The sequence below is a fragment of the Salvelinus alpinus genome, chromosome 33 (assembly GCF_045679555.1).
Source record: "Salvelinus alpinus chromosome 33, SLU_Salpinus.1, whole genome shotgun sequence".
Taxonomy (NCBI): Eukaryota; Metazoa; Chordata; class Actinopteri; order Salmoniformes; family Salmonidae; genus Salvelinus; species Salvelinus alpinus.
In genome coordinates this window covers 8,153,127-8,170,123 of record NC_092118.1, presented here as the reverse complement: position 1 = coordinate 8,170,123, position 16,997 = coordinate 8,153,127, and the positions used below count along the sequence as shown (strand labels likewise).

At 44.1% G+C, this 16,997-nt stretch overlaps 1 protein-coding gene and 1 pseudogene across 2 annotated transcripts in view; one reads left to right on the top strand and one right to left on the bottom strand.

Moving 5' to 3' along the window:
• nav2a (neuron navigator 2a) overlaps positions 1-16,997 on the bottom strand; it is a 298,168-nt gene that overhangs the window by 225,772 nt on the left and 55,399 nt on the right. The window contains exon 1 of one of the 2 annotated variants that reach the window (XM_071381948.1): positions 1,728-1,921. The exons of the other annotated variant lie outside the window; for it this stretch is intronic. The gene's annotated coding sequence lies outside the window, so the exon portion shown is untranslated. Of the gene's footprint in view, positions 1-1,727; positions 1,922-16,997 lie in introns of those variants that run through there. 2 annotated transcript variants of the gene reach the window in all.
• On the top strand, positions 7,112-8,994 carry LOC139562837 (uncharacterized; annotated as a pseudogene).

Genomic DNA, 16,997 nt, shown 5'->3' with positions numbered 1-16,997 from the left:
GTCCCTCCGGCCGGCGTCGTCCTGCGGCTGGAGCCGCACGTCAGGGGGGGGGGGGGGGGGGGGGTACTGTCACGTCTACTTCCACTACTCCCCTCCGGCGTTCGACGTCACCGCTATACTAACCACCGGTCCTGGGATACATCATTACGCACACCTGGCATCAATCATTACGCGCACCTGCACGTCATCATCAGGCACACCTGGACTCCATTACCTCACTTATTACCTACCCTATATTTGGCACTCCTTTAGGTTATTTCTCCAGTCAGTATTGTGTTTCATGTATATACGCTATTCGTGTGTGTTATATTGTTCCATGTTCTTTTTATTATTAAACTCACCACCTGCACTGGCTTTCCGACTCCCAGCGTCTACGTTACAGCATCTGTATGACAGCGACTTACTGTACATTTCCTCATTCCTGGTTGCTTCCTCTTTCCTCATTTGCCCTTCTCTTCCCTTTTCTCCTCTCCTATTCACTCGCTAATGAGCCCCATTCACAGAGAGGTATGGTTAGAATTGAAAAAGACTAAAGAACGATTGTTTCAAACCGTTTCTCTCCATCTCTCCCTTCCTCTCTACTTCGGTCTCCCTATCTTCCTCCTGTCTCCTTCTATCTCTTTCCTCCTCTCTCTTTATCTCGCTCTTCCCTCTAAATTTACTCATGTATAAATCTGACAGCAGAACGTCGTGATTCATAGCTACAGTACAAGCAGTGTGTGCTGTAAAGTTCAGTGCTGTACAGACTCAGCCAATCATACAGTGATGACACATGTCAGGTCTATGCTAGCGCCGCTCTGCCACTTATGACACCTTTTACATGACGGCCCGTATCAGTCTGATTATGATGATGAGACTGATGAATATGGATTAGTATGTGGCCATTTCTGAGCCGCTGGGTGATAGTTCTCACTAACAGGTAGGGAGAGCAGCCGTCTCTCATGTTTCCTACAAAAGATTGTCAAGGAACGAAAGAGAGCAAAGTGATGGGATCGCAAGAGCGCTTTCTTTGCATGCATTGCTTTAACTAAAGTGTAAATACGATGGATGATAGTCCAACTGTTTTTGGGTTATGAACAAACCTTCTGTTGCAATCACTCAGGTGTAGGCCCATGTGAAACTCAGACAGGGGAGAGCAAATAAACAATTATACCGCAATTGATATGACAACAATGTTCAGCACAAAGCTGTTTTAGCACAAATCTGAATTAGCCTGCATTAGCCTATGTAAGCTACTTCCCTAGCCACCCAGCTAGCCATTAGCCATTGTGTCATTCCCAGTGCTGACAGCTGTCACTGGGCCAGCTGCTCTGCTGTCAACCTAATATCACCAAAACATCACCAACTCTGCAGGCTGTTAATCACCTGCCAGAACCTCATTGCAGCTCTATAGACACATGACAGTGTCAAAGCTAAATTACAGAGCCATAGCCAAAATGGATCACAGCCAAATCGCCCAACTACAGCCAAAGCTAAATTACTCTACCAACGGCCCATGCCAGAGTCAGCCAAGACTACCACAGCCAAGATATCCCCCTTTGTTTTACAGAGCAAATGAACCTCAGTATCATCACTATAAACACCCCACAGTCAAGTCATGCAGCTCAAAATGAATTAATACAGTCAAAATATCATATTCACTCACTACAAGTAGATAACACAATCGATACAACTATCATATTCACTCAATGCAAGGCGACCAATTCTTACCATTTCAAACCACTTACCACATCTCTATGTCCGTGTCCTGCTCACGCCATCCAGCGCCTCTCTGTGCATGTGAAACAGCCTGTACAGTCTGTCCAGTTTAAATGTCATCTCTTCTCGTCAGTGGCTCCTCTACAGTGAGAGACAGGCCCTGTTACATCTGCTCAGTGCTCCACTCCTGTCTCTCTCCTACACCAGCAGCTCCGCACAGTCACACAGTGAGGGACAGAGGGCTCATTCTGCTCCGCTCCGTTTCTTTAGTAAGGAGGATTATGATAAGAAGCTGCGTCCACCCGACAGACACACACACACACACACACACACACACACGTTCATCCAATAATAGGGGGAGAGGGGTGTGTGTTCGTACAATATGTGTGTGAATGTGAACGTGTGTGTGTGTCCCACCCACCCATCCAACCCCCTCCCTACTGCTGCCTAAGGCTTGGAAGTGGGCTGGTGGAAATGACAGAGCAGAAGACAGACATGAGAGGAAATAGCCCCCATCCCTCTTTCTCCTCCTCTCCTATCGGAGGGCACTTGAACAAACATGTTACATAAGACCTCAAGTCATAGCTCTGGGGAAGGGGAGAGGGAAACACAAAATGTAACACACACACACACACACATGAGTAGGCATACAGAGTGCAAATACATACACACACTAAACAATCAGTGCCCCCATAGTCATACGCATACTGTCAACATGAATGACTTGACATGTACGCACACGTACGCCCACCACATACACGCACGCACACACACACACACACACACAATCCTGCATGATTGGCATTCATGGGCGAAGCTGCAGTAACACACTCAATTACCACTGTTATTACAGACCAAGAGGCCCGGGGTCTTCCAAGGTCCTGCTCCTTTGTGTGCTAATCCAGAGCCTTAATAAGTCAGGTGGCCCAGGATGGGTGCAAGGCGGTGGGGGAGGCCTCTTGGCGAGCCTCTGGTCTCAGTTTCAGGCCCGGGCCAGAGAGGGCAGCTTTACAGCAGTAATCCACTGTTTGTCTGACACCAGCCCTGATCCCTTAATCCACATGGCTGCCTAGCTAAACCCCCCCCCCCCCCCCCGACACACACACAGACAGTCACAAACACAGTCACACACACGCACACACCACCCTGGGGTACAGACACCAGCTGTTGGGCTCAGCTGTGTGGCTGGGGTCTAGGGTCTGGTGGTGTGTGTGTGGTTGCGTTTGGGTAAGTGTGTGTTTTTGTGCGACCATTAATGCGTATACACTGTTAAAAATAGCTGTGATTTTACAATAACATTTCACAATATTGTACTGTATTCATGGTTTTATTGTGAATGGCAATGCCTGTTGGGTAATTTTTTTACCGTTATGTAAATATGACTGTCAATTCTAATCGAAGAAGGATTTTACAGCCACTGCGTGGCATTCTGGGATCGCCACTGCCAGCCAGAAACCAATTTTGAATTCAAGAGAAGTGAAGGTTTGGATTACTTAATGTTATAGGCTAACTTTACAGGCTTGCAACAAACTCCCTTCAAATATTATTTTATTACAGACACGTTTCGGACAAGTTCTTTCATCAGGACACAATGACTTAGCCTAGCTGACGTTGTGTTTTCACGTTTGAACATATGGGGTGCGAGCTAGCTAGCTAGCCTGACGTTACAGCAGCTCGCTGTGCGTGTAACGTTAACTAACTTAACATGAGCTGCAAGAACAGCGCCCTGGATACAGTGGTTGACTAGCAGCATTTGAGGAATGCATGTTTGTGATTGCAATGTTCTCTGCGGGCTATGTTCGCCTAGCTGTGCTGCGGTGGACGGACTACTAGCGTCGGTGCAGCAGGGGACAGTCTGACTAGTCTGTCACCAAAGACAGCATGGTGCTGTCACCTAGGGAGCTACCCGGAGCGAGGAGAGTCAACCTATCTGGAGCTGTCCGTTTCCAAAATGGCCTACGCGTGAGTAGCACCAACCAACGGTGATAAAGATGAATGTATTTTCTGTGAAATATTTTTTCTGTATCTGTTCTCACGACTACTAGTCGTAAACTAACAGTAGAAGCCGGACTGAGATTTCATCCATTCCACATCTATTTTACTGCAAAATTCTCACACAAAAAAAGTAGTTGTGGTTATCAAAAAGGTGTAATAGTGGTGTAGTAGTTGGGCGTTAGAGAGGCTAATGTTAGGTAACTTAGCCAAGATTGGCCTAGGTACCTCTTGACACGTGGTGTGATTTATCTAGCTACACGCTGCAGCAAGTAACATAAGTGCCGTGCAGCCAATGTTAGTTCGCTAACATCATCCTAGAAACATTTGTGTTTAAGCCATTAAGCAATACCAAAGTTGAACTACAAAAGGTAAAGAGGACATTTCGTGTGCTTGCTCTGAGTGGCTGCCAATTGTATTGGTTGTGGGAGTCTCGAGTGTAATATTAGTAGTGGTTCTGTCTGCTGCCTACCTGTCTTGTTTCTGTTTTTGTTTACCTCAGCCATTTGGTCAAAATGTTCCATTGCAAATGTAATACCTGTGACCATGTGTCTGTTACTGGTTTTGAGTTCACTCCGCACATAAAGCTGCACAGTAACACATGTCATTTTAACGATCAATTTGGGGTGCCTGAACGCTCCCGAACATACCGTAAATTCACTGCTCTTAAGGCGCATATGTATAGAAATAATATAGCTGATGGGTCTGTGCTGAGAGATTGTCAACAGCAATGTGACACTCCCTTAATGTGTGGTTCAGTCTTGTGCAGTCAGGTGTGACACTTTAACCTCTTTTGTTCATCGCTTGAAGGCACATATTCAAGAAGGATTAGAAATGGGTCTCCCGAGTGGCGCAGCGGTCTAAGGCACTGCAGTGCTTGAGGCGTCACTACAGATCCGGGTTCGATCCGCACTCACAATTGGCCCAGATCACGACTCACAATTGGCCCAGCACCGTCCGGGTTAGGGGAGGGTTTGGCCGGTCAGGATGTCCTTGTCCCTAAAAGCAGAAGACCACTTTAAAAAATAATTTCTATTACGTTGAGCCTGTGCCCTTGTTCTTGGGTAATGATGATAATGGTAAAGAATGTTTTTCCCAGTATGTACCTGGACGGCAGACATTGGCTGCACTTTTTAAAAGTGAGTCTGTATGTGAGAAGCATGCTGCAACACATGCCCAACCCTCGACAGAGAATGTTTTTCAGAATGTACAGGATGGGAGGGGAGTTCAGGGGGATCCGTTTAGAACTGAGCCGTCTTCTGTTTTTCTGACACTCTATTCAGGACTCATTTGAAGTTGTCAATCCACTCGGTTCCTGGAAAAAACACAACGTCTTTGCAATTTACTTTCCTCTGACAGATATTATATCAGCTATAGATCGTATGCAGCTTGTTCACCTGTGTAGAGAGCAGGATTTTCAATATTTTGGCCTAGACAAAGTACTTAACCCTCTCATCAAAGATCTGAAAACTCTGGAGGAGAGTGGAATTAAGATAAGGGACGGGCGAGTTCTAAAAGGTACTTTTAGGCGACAATTTAGGATCTCATTGCATTGGGGGCTTCTGGGGAATTTCAGTAAGAGCATTACTTTCTGTCACTACTGTGATATTGCTAGAAACACTTTCAGAACTTGTGTAGCACAGCAAGAACCGGTACAGTCATATCGAACCCATTTGCAGGATTTAGCTGCAAGTGCAACAGATTCGGTGTGTGGTGTCAAATTCCACTCGCCTTTCAGTCAGCTCGCCTACTTCCACGTTTACCAGCCTGGCACCATGTCGAGGGCATGACCTGTTTGAGTGCATAGTTTCCCATGATCTAGCTTTGTTGATTGCTCGGTTAGTTCAGGAGAAACATTTGACTTATTTACAACTCAACCCACGCAAAAATGGATTCGAACATCAGGGAAACGATGCCAACGACAAACCATCTCTCCTCGTAGTGAAAGGCTCAGTGGACATGCAGTGCAAAATTGGTGCTTTCTCAGATTGCTACTCCTGTCACAGCAGGTCAGGTGGCTTATATCATTATCTCCTCATTAAGGAGTACATCACCTTTAGGAGAGAGCTTTTTCCTGACCATGCCCCGAAACCAAAACATCACTACCTATGTCCCTATCCAGTGGTTTAATATGAGTGCTGGAATTAGGTGAATGTCAGTGACGATTTCTCATATCTATTTTGTAGAACAATGAATTTACAGGAAATCTAAGAAGTCATTTTGTCATCTCTTCCATGTCTCCCTTATGAAACATTGCTCCACTACTGGAAGGCATACAAGGGCTTGCTGTGGAGAGCGAGAATGATCTGCAGTTTGTGAACGAAGACTAACTTGCAAACTTCCGCCGACCAATTCAGTGCTGAAGACTGACGAGCAGCGGGAAACTTGAAGGTAAAGAACATGCAGCATAAAGAGATGATAGACCTCAACTGTCACTCACTCTCGTTGCGCCGGCTGGCGCATAGGGCATCTACAAGGGTCTTCCACTGTTGTCTGTCCTGGGAAGTCTTCTCTATTGTGCCCCGGCTGAGCTGATGTTGCTGGAGCTCTGCCTCTACTGTTATACGCCATGTTGTTTTAGATTGTCTTCAAGTGTGCAGGGAAGTGCCACTCTGGTAGAGCAGGTTCCACTTCCTGATCCACCTCCTTTGCTTGATCGTTGACATGCCATCCTGTTTTGCCAGTTTGACGGAGGTCTTGGTTAGATATGATCTTAGACCAGTAGATGTAATATGTATTTTCAAAAGAAGGTTGTATGAAAGGCAGATCATTCATTTGGGATGCGTTAGGTCATCCTCCAGTATTCTGAACCATATAGAACAGTTAGTACACAGAACAGCTGTTGCAGAGTTTAAAAACCGTTCCGAGTTTTGTTTTAGTCTTTGACTTGCTTGTATTGTCCTGACTTCTATATCCTATTAGGTCCCATAATAGACCTCAGACATGTAAATAAAAATGTGTTCTGATAAAGTTGCTGGTTGTACATTTTATGAGAAAAAAAACTATATTGCAGCAATCCAGTCTCTAATTTCATCATTCAGTTACTATCGGGCAAAACACAACCTAATGCAAATGCATCCAACAAGTTTGTAGAGTTACAAGCTTGATGTAGTAATTGTGTGCAAGACATATGGGACCAAATACTACATTTTTGACTACTTTAATACACTATAAGTGAATATGCCCAAATACTTATGACATCTTCAAATAGGGGCACAAAGTACATAAAGTGCTTTAATTTCTAAACGGTAAAACAATACCCTCAAGTAAAAGGTGACATTCCGTACTGTTGCCTCATAGGAAAGATTTCATCTGAAATCCAAAATGCTTCGTGTGCTTTGTTCTTCCAGAACATGGATTAATTTAATCATACTCAGAACCTGGCCCCTCCTCACCCCTCTCTTCTCCGAGCACCTCAAACATGTTGCCTTTATCCCCACTCCTCAGTAGACCATGGCCTACAGACTTTAGAGTCAGCTGGGACAGGATGCCAGCTGGAATCCGTACAGCAGTGGTACAACATACAAAGACCATCAGCAGGAGACAGAATAGAGATGGTGAGATTGGTCGTCAATCAAATGCGCCAGCACAATCTTAATCTGTCCAGAGCAATATGTCACAATGTTGTTAGGAGTATCATTCGAGAGTACCCCAGACGTTTTACTGATGTCTACCTAGATGGAGAGGTAATTGGACATGGCTTTGGCTCGCTTAGAACATGTCAACCGGGACAGCACACTGGCGCGGCGGCGAAAAGAGAGAAACTCTCGCTTGGAGTCAGCAGAAGGAAGAAACACGTCAAGAGGCCTAGCGGACCAGTACGGACGTGTTAGGTGGCAACCTGAAGGCCTCCCCTCGGGGGGGAAACAGAGGAGACCTTGGAAGAGATGAAGAGAGAGATGGCGCAAATTTACTCACAAGAAGGGATGGGAGGAGCAGAGAGAGGAGAGAAGATACTTGAGAAGGCATACATACTACAGCAGCGGCGCTACCTGAACGGGAACCATCCACCGTCCACGTCAGATGTCAAGGAAGGATGGCCATTTCTGTTCTCACAAAGGGGCCTATACTCCCACTTCCATTTCTCAACCGACATTCCTACCCTACACAAGCTGCCGGAGGCCATTGAGAGGAGAAGTCAAACAATCCTGAAGTTCTGTCAAGTCAACAAAGGCCAACCCAGGGGTTCGAGTCTTGTCCGCCTTTCAAGAAAACGAGGACACTAACAAGGCCATCTGCGTCATGCTCGTCATTTTGGCTTGCTTTAAAGAACCTAAGGAGGGCGTCTTCCTTCAGGCTGATGTAAGTTCTCACTCAAACACCTGAGTTGTAATATACTGTATTTTACTGTATTATTTTCCAGCCGTCAGCCACAGCTTCTGACATCCAAAGATCTGTTCCCTTACTCAGCACCCCTCGGTTGATTGTACAAGATACTGTATAGACCTCCTCTCATTAAAGTCCGCTATGTAAAGGAAGCCAAGTAATGGGATTGAGCATGTGATTGTGTTGGGCACTAACAATTTTGGGAGGAGGGGAGGGGCAGGGGTCCTATGAGGGGGATGGTTGCTGGAAAAGGGTATATATTGAAAAGATGATCCCTTATCATTAGGTTTATCTACAGTACTTCAGGAGAGATGTTGATGAAACACACAGCCTGAATGCTGTCCATTGAAGGACAGGTGTCGTCGGGCCACATAGCAGCTTTGTGAACGGGATGGCTGCACTCTTTGCAAGCTACTACAACTTCAATCTGCAGTATCTGGAGGAGGCCTCATGCACACCTGAGTTTGTTCAAAGGTCATCTAAAACTCAAGCCAACTCATTTAGGTCTGGTTTACACAGGCAGATCAGCTCTTCTGCTAATTATTGGGCAAAAGATCAGAATGGGCTGCCTGTGTAAATGCCTTTATATATAGCTGTAGGCAGCATGCTGGGCCTCATATTCACTAACTTGCAGATAGTGTGGTTTAGTACTGTGATTCAGAAGTTGGCTGGATTTGTGCAGCAGTGTACCAGTGGATGGTGGTGATATGTGATGTATGGTTTTAGGCATTATGGTTGTAGCTCCACCTTGCTCTCTGATAGGCCAGACCGTACACCTACCCAGGCCTCTTAAAACTACTCGACCTCTACCTAGAGGCTGTTTCTGATGGTGCCGCCGATGAAGGCACACAACACACACGGTTTGTTTACTTGGAAAAGAGAATATCGTTTACAGCTATTCAATTGTTCTCGCTCTCTCTTTCTCTCTGTTTTATTGTTTTTAGAGGCTTCATGGGCATCAACAGACAGGGAAGGTGATGAGCATAAAGTCTGGGAAAGTTGTGGAGAAAAAAAAACATGGCACTATTAATCCACGTGTTAATCCTTTTGAAGAAGACGATAGACTGAACCAATGAGAATGTAATCACAAAACAATTCAAGGTTCCGGCACCAAATTTGTTTGACCACTATAGTTCCTGTTCCTCTATTAGGTTTGCTACTGAGTTATAACGTATTACCACCCCTTATAGGTTGGATATGAATGACTTTATTGGTATGTGTCTACGCTGGTTATTAGGAATGTAACCCTGGTTCAAATGTTTAAGATACAAGTGCATTGGTTTGGGACAAACCGATCCAAATGTAGCATGCATCGGTCAGAAAATCGATTCAAACATTACGAACTACCGGTTCACTAAAATGTTTTGCTCATATTACTTTCATTCTACCTTCCAAAAATATCTAATATTTTGTGACAACTGACGTGACCTCTCCTCCAGTGTCGAACTAAGCTTAGAACTGTGACAGTCATTGATCTACAAGAAATTTTGAATGCCCCAAAAAAAACAGGCAATATCAGTAGCCTAGTCAAACTGTGCACAGTGCGCAGCTTTACACACTGACCAACAAGAGGTATAGGCCTATTCCTGATCTTGCACATGAAATGTTTGTCAAATTGCTTGAGCAGTACTAGGCTTTATTCATTGAGTGACAACCTATGTCATTTGCTAGGCTATTTATTGTTATCAAATGCGATGTTGATAATGGTGTTTTTACCGGAATAAAAGTAGCCTAAGCTACTGCCGGAGACCCAACTCTCATCTGGCTATACCTGCTGATCGGGGCTTACATTATTTAATTTGATTGTTCACGTAAACCATCAGCAATAGTTTTGGTAGTGTTACCTCAATACTTCAGTGTTGAGAAGGTTTTCACAGGGGGAGCTGCTGTCATCAAGCCAAAGGGTGGCTACTTTGAATAATCTAAAATCTAAAATATATTTTGAATTGTTTAACACTTTTTTGGTTACTACATGATTCCATATGTGTTATTTCATAGTTTTGATGTCTTCACTATTATTCTACAATGTAGAAAATAGTACAAATAAAGAAAACCCTTGAATGTGTAGGTGTGTCCAAACTTTTGACTGGTACTGTATGTTATGTCGGGGAAAAGTCAGTTATAAATTCTTCTGTCGTAGATAAAAACAAGTTGTTTTAATCCTGTGAAATTACAGTTTGGAATATTTATTTCTCCCACAGAATAGGTCAACTTTTGTACTATGGGGGACACTAGATTGACATAGGCTAGTGCTTTTGCTGTTTGTTAGGCTTACTCATCTTGTTGGCTGACGACAAGTAAATGTGGACCGTTTTTCAAATATCTTCAATATGCACCTCAGAAATGCATAAGGACGCGCGCAGTTGTGTCCCCATGAGAAAGACCTGATAATGTGTAAACGCATGTGAGTGAGAGTTGTTTCGAACAACGCAGCACTCAGGGCCAAGGGCACAATGGCCAATATCGGCAAAAGGTATGGATTTTTTTTGGGTGCATTTAGGGTGACATTTCGTGACCTCCACAGCCCTATGTGGCACCGAACATTCCCTTATTATTGCAAGAATATTATTGTGCATATGAAAAGGATGGGAACATTTTAAGAGACTCTGTGTCTCTGCAATATAACAGTTATCCCCTGGTGGCGCAGAGGGTTAATGATCTAACTGCAAAGTTGAAGCTTGCAGGTTCAATCCCACATGTTCTTTAACCGTGTTTCTCTGTTTTTAAACTGTGGTATAATCTACTAAAAGAGAGGATGTTTAAATCGAGTCAGAAATGCAGAATTTAGAATTTAGACCACAATAAATCCCGGTGTAAAAATTGACTGTTCAACAAAACTCACCCGATATAATTCCTACTTTGAGACACTTGGTATGATCTGATTAAAAAAAAGTGAGCTCAACACTCATAGTCCTGGATAACTTGTATACATGGGCCCAGAAGTACGCAGCATATAAAGAGGATGGGTTTAGTGATGGTGAATAACACAGTTACTAGTCATTCCCTGGGTTAGTTATATCTAAGAAGTCTAAAAAGGAAGCATGGAATTCCTGATTGACCATACTGCCATGGGTATATACTGAAAAAGGAAGATATAAGCGAGCTTGCCTGGTGATGCAGAGGATAAAAGACTTGGCTTGGGAACCAAACATCGCTACAACTAACAGGTCCCGATCATCATCATAAAGGGAAAATGACCCTCCGCACGTCATCGTCGTTAACGCTTGGGAAAAAAGCGCTGATTATAGAAATAATTGCAGTTGATATGCAGCTGTTGTCAATGGCCTACTTGAGTTGAGAGGTAATTTGCTAAATTAAGGACTGCAAGTGCAATGTGAGCGCTACTGAAACAGGTGCGTCTTTCTCATCAATGTCACTGTTGACCGTTTACTCCTGTTTCAACAGGGTGTTATTCCCTTTATAGTGGGAGTTGAGACATACAGTTAACAGCATTAGGAAGCTACATTTCTTCCCTTTTTAACCAGTATACACCCACATGTGGCGCGTGTTTTATTTTGCCCTGTGTTTGATTTGGGAGCTTAAACTTGGTGGGCAGGCTTTTGTTAAACATGAAACAAACTAGTCCCCTAGACTAATTAATTAATACGCAATTTGCCTTCATCAAACCACATGTTTATTTCATCAACCAGTGTTTATTTAATCAACCAGTCCATTTTGAATTCATGATAAAGCTGTCATAATAATGTATGTAGCTTGTCTACCGTTTTGTTTGTGTACCCCCTAGCGGTCATACCATGCAATAGGATTTGACGTAGAATTCTATTCATTGTTCTTATCGTTTAAGCAGAAAACCGATACAGAAATGTCTGCTTAAACGTTACCAAAAAAATTGTCAATGTCACATCACTAATATGTAGTGTAAAAAATATGGTTGTGTTTGCATGATTAAATGCTGTTCAAATGTCCTATGAATGAAATGAAAATGCCATGTGTCTCTACACCACCTTCAAAGGACAGCATGTAGCCTAGCGGTTAGGAGTGTTGGACCACGAAACCGAAAGGTTACTGGTTCAAACCCCTGAGCCAACTAGGTGAAAAAATCTGCCATTGTTTCCTTGAGCAAGGCACTTAACCCGAATTGCTCCAGGGTTGCTGTCAATAATGGCTGATCCCTGGCTCTGACCCCACTTTCAGGGGGAGTGGGATATGACAAAAAATCCCCTTGTACATGTGTGAAATGGGACAAACATACACACTCATGCAATTATCTTATCAAATACGAATTTAAGGAACTTATCAAATACGAATTTAAGGAACTTTGACCAGGTGTTTTGTCAACATTCTTACAACATTATAGGAATGTCCTGAGCAACCTAACTTAAACATTATATGAATGTCATCCCAATTGAGGATATTTTGTGTTTTAGGAAACTATCTCTTGGAAACTTACTCACACCTTCATTAAATGTTCTGGGAACCTTTTTAAATAACTCAGAAAGGCTGTTCTGTCCACATTCTCGCGACCACAAAAGGAATGTTTTGTGCACCCTGATCCAAAATGATCTGAATGTCAGCGCAACTGTAAAATTGTTGTGTTTTTGGGAATCTCTCTCTTTTCATATCCCCCTCAATTTCCCAGAACCTAAAGAAACGTTCTGGGAACCTTTAAAGAACAGACCAAAATGTGTTCTGGGAACGTTCTTGTATCATCAGGTGAATGTTTTTTGCACCCTAAAAGAAACATTGTAGAATCATAGGCACAACTGGTCGGTTTTTGTGTTTTAGGGACATATATTGTGTGATGTCCCCACTATGTTCTCCCCAGACTGTTCCAACAACCGAATGAAACATTCTGGAAACCTATAAAGAACAGATCAAATGTGTTCTAGGAACGTTGTTGCTATATCAACAAGACTGGACAGTTTTTGTGAGAACATTTGCTGCGACCTAACGAATATTCTGGGAACTTTAACAAAAACAATTTTGGTTTGCTGGGTTGGCTTGTTTTGTCATTCCCTCCTCACCCCCCTCTCCCTCTCCCTCTCTTTTCTCTCTCTCCCTCTCTCTCTCTTCTTCTCTCCCTCTTCCTCGCTCCGAGAACTAGACACTGTCCAATGTTAGTCTTTGTGGTGCTGACAAAAAGATATTGGATACTGTATTGCACACCACACTCCAAATAAATACATCTCACTCTCACAATGGGCAAGACGATGTAGATTAGGTTCCAAGTGTCACAAGATCACTGCAAAATCCTTGATAACAAGCACCAAACAACAGAACAAAAGCGTGTACATGGAGAAACCAAGCCTCGCTGTCAGGATTTCCAGTGTTATACACTGAAGAACAGTGAGAAACATGGGAAAACAGACCATCTCCCACTAAACACACGGCCACAGACACACACAAGCATACACTTCTCCTCGGCCGCCATGACATGAGGTTGATTTGAGGTTGAGCCGATCAAAGTCGCGGTCGATATGTGGTCTAGTTTAGCCTGTGATGTCAGCACCTCTTACAGCAGAATCACAGCAGTCATCAACGCAGAGAGCGTTTCACATCTGAACTACAGAATTGATCACAACCGTGATGAGGATGAGTGGATGAGTACACGACACACTGACGTCAGGCACAGATGCACGCGACTTTTGGCCGCAGTAAAGAAAGCCATCGTCATCTGCGCCCATCCAACATAGCCTAGATTGAAGTTTTTATTCTCATATGCTTACAATGATGTTTTGATTATTGGTTGAACAGTTGCTAAGATTATATTTGGTTGTGACCTTTTGCAAAATAACTATTTTGGATGCAGCAGCGATTAGCTAGAATGCTAACCCTCATTGACATACAGTGGGGAGAACAAGTATTTGATACACTGACGATTTTGCAGGTTTTCCTACTTACAAAGCATGTAGAGGTCTGTAATTTTTATCATAGGTACACTTCAACTGTGAGAGAAGGAATCTAAAACAAAAATCCAGAAAATCACATTGTATGATTTTTAAGTAATTAATTTGCATTTTATTGCATGACGTAAGTATTTGATACATCAGAAAAGCAGAACTTAATATTTGGTACAGAAACCTTAGTTTGCAATTACAGAGATCATACGTTTCCTGTAGTTCTTGACCAGGTTTGCACACACTGCAGCAGGGATTTTGGCCCACTCCTCCATACAGACCTTCTCCAGATCCTTCAGGTTTTGGGGCTGTCGCTGGGCAATACGGACTTTCGGCTCCCTCCAAAGATTTTCTATTGGGTTCAGGTCTGGAGACTGGCAAGGCCACTCCAGGACCTTGAGATGCTTCTTACGGAGCCACTCCTTAGTTGCCCTGGCTGTGTGTTTCGGGTCGTTGTCATGCTGGAAGACCCAGCCACGACCCATCTTCAATGCTCTTACTGAGGGAAGGAGGTTGTTGGTCAAGATCTCGCGATACATGGCCCCATCCATCCTCCCCTCAATACGGTGCAGTCGTCCTGTCCCCTTTGCAGAAAAGCATCCCCAAAGAATGATGTTTCCACCTCCATGCTTCACGGTTGGGATGGTGTTCATGGGGTTGTACTCATCCTTCTTCTTCCTCCAAACACGGCGAGTGGAGTTTAGAGCAAAAAGCTCTATTTTTGTCTCATCAGACCACATGACCTTCTCCCATTCCTCCTCTGGATCATCCAGATGGTCATTGGCAAACTTCAGACGGGCCTGGACATGCGCTGGCTTGAGCAGGGGGACCTTGCGTGCGCTGCAGGATTTTAATCCATGACGGCGTAGTGTGTTACTAATGGTTTTCTTTGAGACTGTGGTCCCAGCTCTCTTCAGGTCATTGACCAGGTCCTGCCGTGTAGTTCTGGGCTGATCCCTCACATTCCTCATGATCATTGATGCCCCACAAGGTGAGATCTTGCATGGAGCCCCAGACCGAGGGTGATTGACCGTCATCTTGAACTTCTTCCATTTTCTAATAATTGTGCCAACAGTTGTTGCCTTCTCACCAAGCTGCTTGCCTATTGTCCTGTAGCCCATCCCAGCCTTGTACAGGTCTACAATTTATCCCTGATGTCCTTACACAGCTCTCTGGTCTTGGCCATTGTGGAGAGGTTGGAGTCTGTTTGATTGAGTGTGTGGACAGGTGTCTTTTATACAGGTAACGAGTTCAAACAGGTGCAGTTAATACAGGTAATGAGTGGAGAACAGGAGGGCTTCTTAAAGAAAAACTAACAGGTCTGTGAGAGCCGGAATTCTTACTGGTTGGTAGGTGATCAAATACTTATGTCATGCAATAAAATGCAAATTAATTACTTAAAAATCATACAATGTGATTTTCTGGATTTTTGTTTTAGATTCCGTCTCTCACAGTTGAAGTGTACCTATGATAAAAATGACAGACCTCTACATGCTTTGTAAGTAGGAAAACCTGCAAAATCGGCAGTGTATCAAATACTTGTTCTCCCCACTGTAGGCTATAGCAAAAGCTAGCCGAAGAGGGGGAGAGTTGACCGACACGGTCTTATCTGTGCGACGGAAGACTGACAACCTGCATCTGTTTAGCTCACCATTCTCTTTTTGTGTGTGTGAGTGTGTGTGTTGCTATTAGGGGCTGCCATTGCCCTCCACCTCCTCCCTATCTTCCCCCTCTAATCTACTCCTATTCCCTTCTTTCTCTTCTACACTCTCTCCCTATCCTCATGTCTAATAAGCCCTCACTAGGGATAGGTTATAGGATCCACCCGTAACAAAAAATGATACGGGAGAGGGGGGAGAGAGAGAGGGAGTGTTGGTACGTCAGCCCTTGACAGCCCATCCCAATACTGATGACGGATTATAAATTAAGGATGCCATAGTCAGAGAATAGACCATCTACGGTCTACAGAGCATCTCTGATAGAGCGTGCCTGACGTACTGATGTACCAATAGACAAACATCTCTAAAGAGGCACTTCTGTCAGGCTCGTATATACACTGCTCAATAAAATAAAGGGAACACTTAAACAACACAATGTAACTCCAAGTCAATCACACTTCTGTGAAATCAAACTGTCCACTTAGGAAGCAACACTGATTGACAATAAATTTCACATGCTGTTGTGCAAATGGAATAGACAAAATGTGGAAATTATAGGCAATTGGCAAGACACCCCCAATAAAGGAGTGATTCTGCAGGTGGTGACCACAGACCACTTCTCAGTTCCTATGCTTCCTGGCTGATGTTTTGGTCACTTTTGAATGCTGGCGGTGCTCTCACTCTAGTGGTAGCATGAGACGGAGTCTACAACTCACACAAGTGGCTCAGGTAGTGCAGCTCATCCAGGATGGCACATCAATGCTTGCTGTGTCTGTCAGCGTAGTGTCCAGAGCATGGAGGTGCTACCAGGAGACAGGCCAGTACATCAGGAGACGTGGAGGAGGCCGTAGGAGGGCAACAACCCAGCAGCAGGACCGCTACCTCCGCCTTTGTGCAAGGAGGAGCACTGCCAGAGCCCTGCAAAATGACCTCCAGCAGGCCACAAATGTGCATGTGTCTGCTCAAACGGTCAGAAACAGACTCCATGAGGGTGGTATGAGGGCCCGACGTCCACAGGTGGGGGTTCAAAAGTGACCAAAACAGTGTGGCTTGGGACTCTCTCTTAAATCACAGGAAGGAAATATTTAGCACCCATCTCCCTTCCTCTTTCTCTCTCTCTGTGTCGAGTGTGTCAACTGCAATATACTGCAATCTCCCCTCTGCCAAATTCAAATGACACTTTCTGTGTAAGGATGGAAGAATGAAAAAGACAGTTAGGAGGATGGTGTATTTTCTGCCCTTAAAACAAGGCATACTATGGAGGGGAAAGAGAGGGTGTGTGTGTGTGTGTGTGTGTGTGTGTGTGTGTGTGTGTGTGTGTGTGTGTGTGTGTGTGTGTGTGTGTGTGTGTGTGTGTGTGTGTGTGTGTGTGTGTATATATTTAGTTCTCGAGACCATGCAAAGGTTATAATGTGTTGTGTTCCGTCATTGTCCCAACGGCAGCACACACAATATGACATGAAGT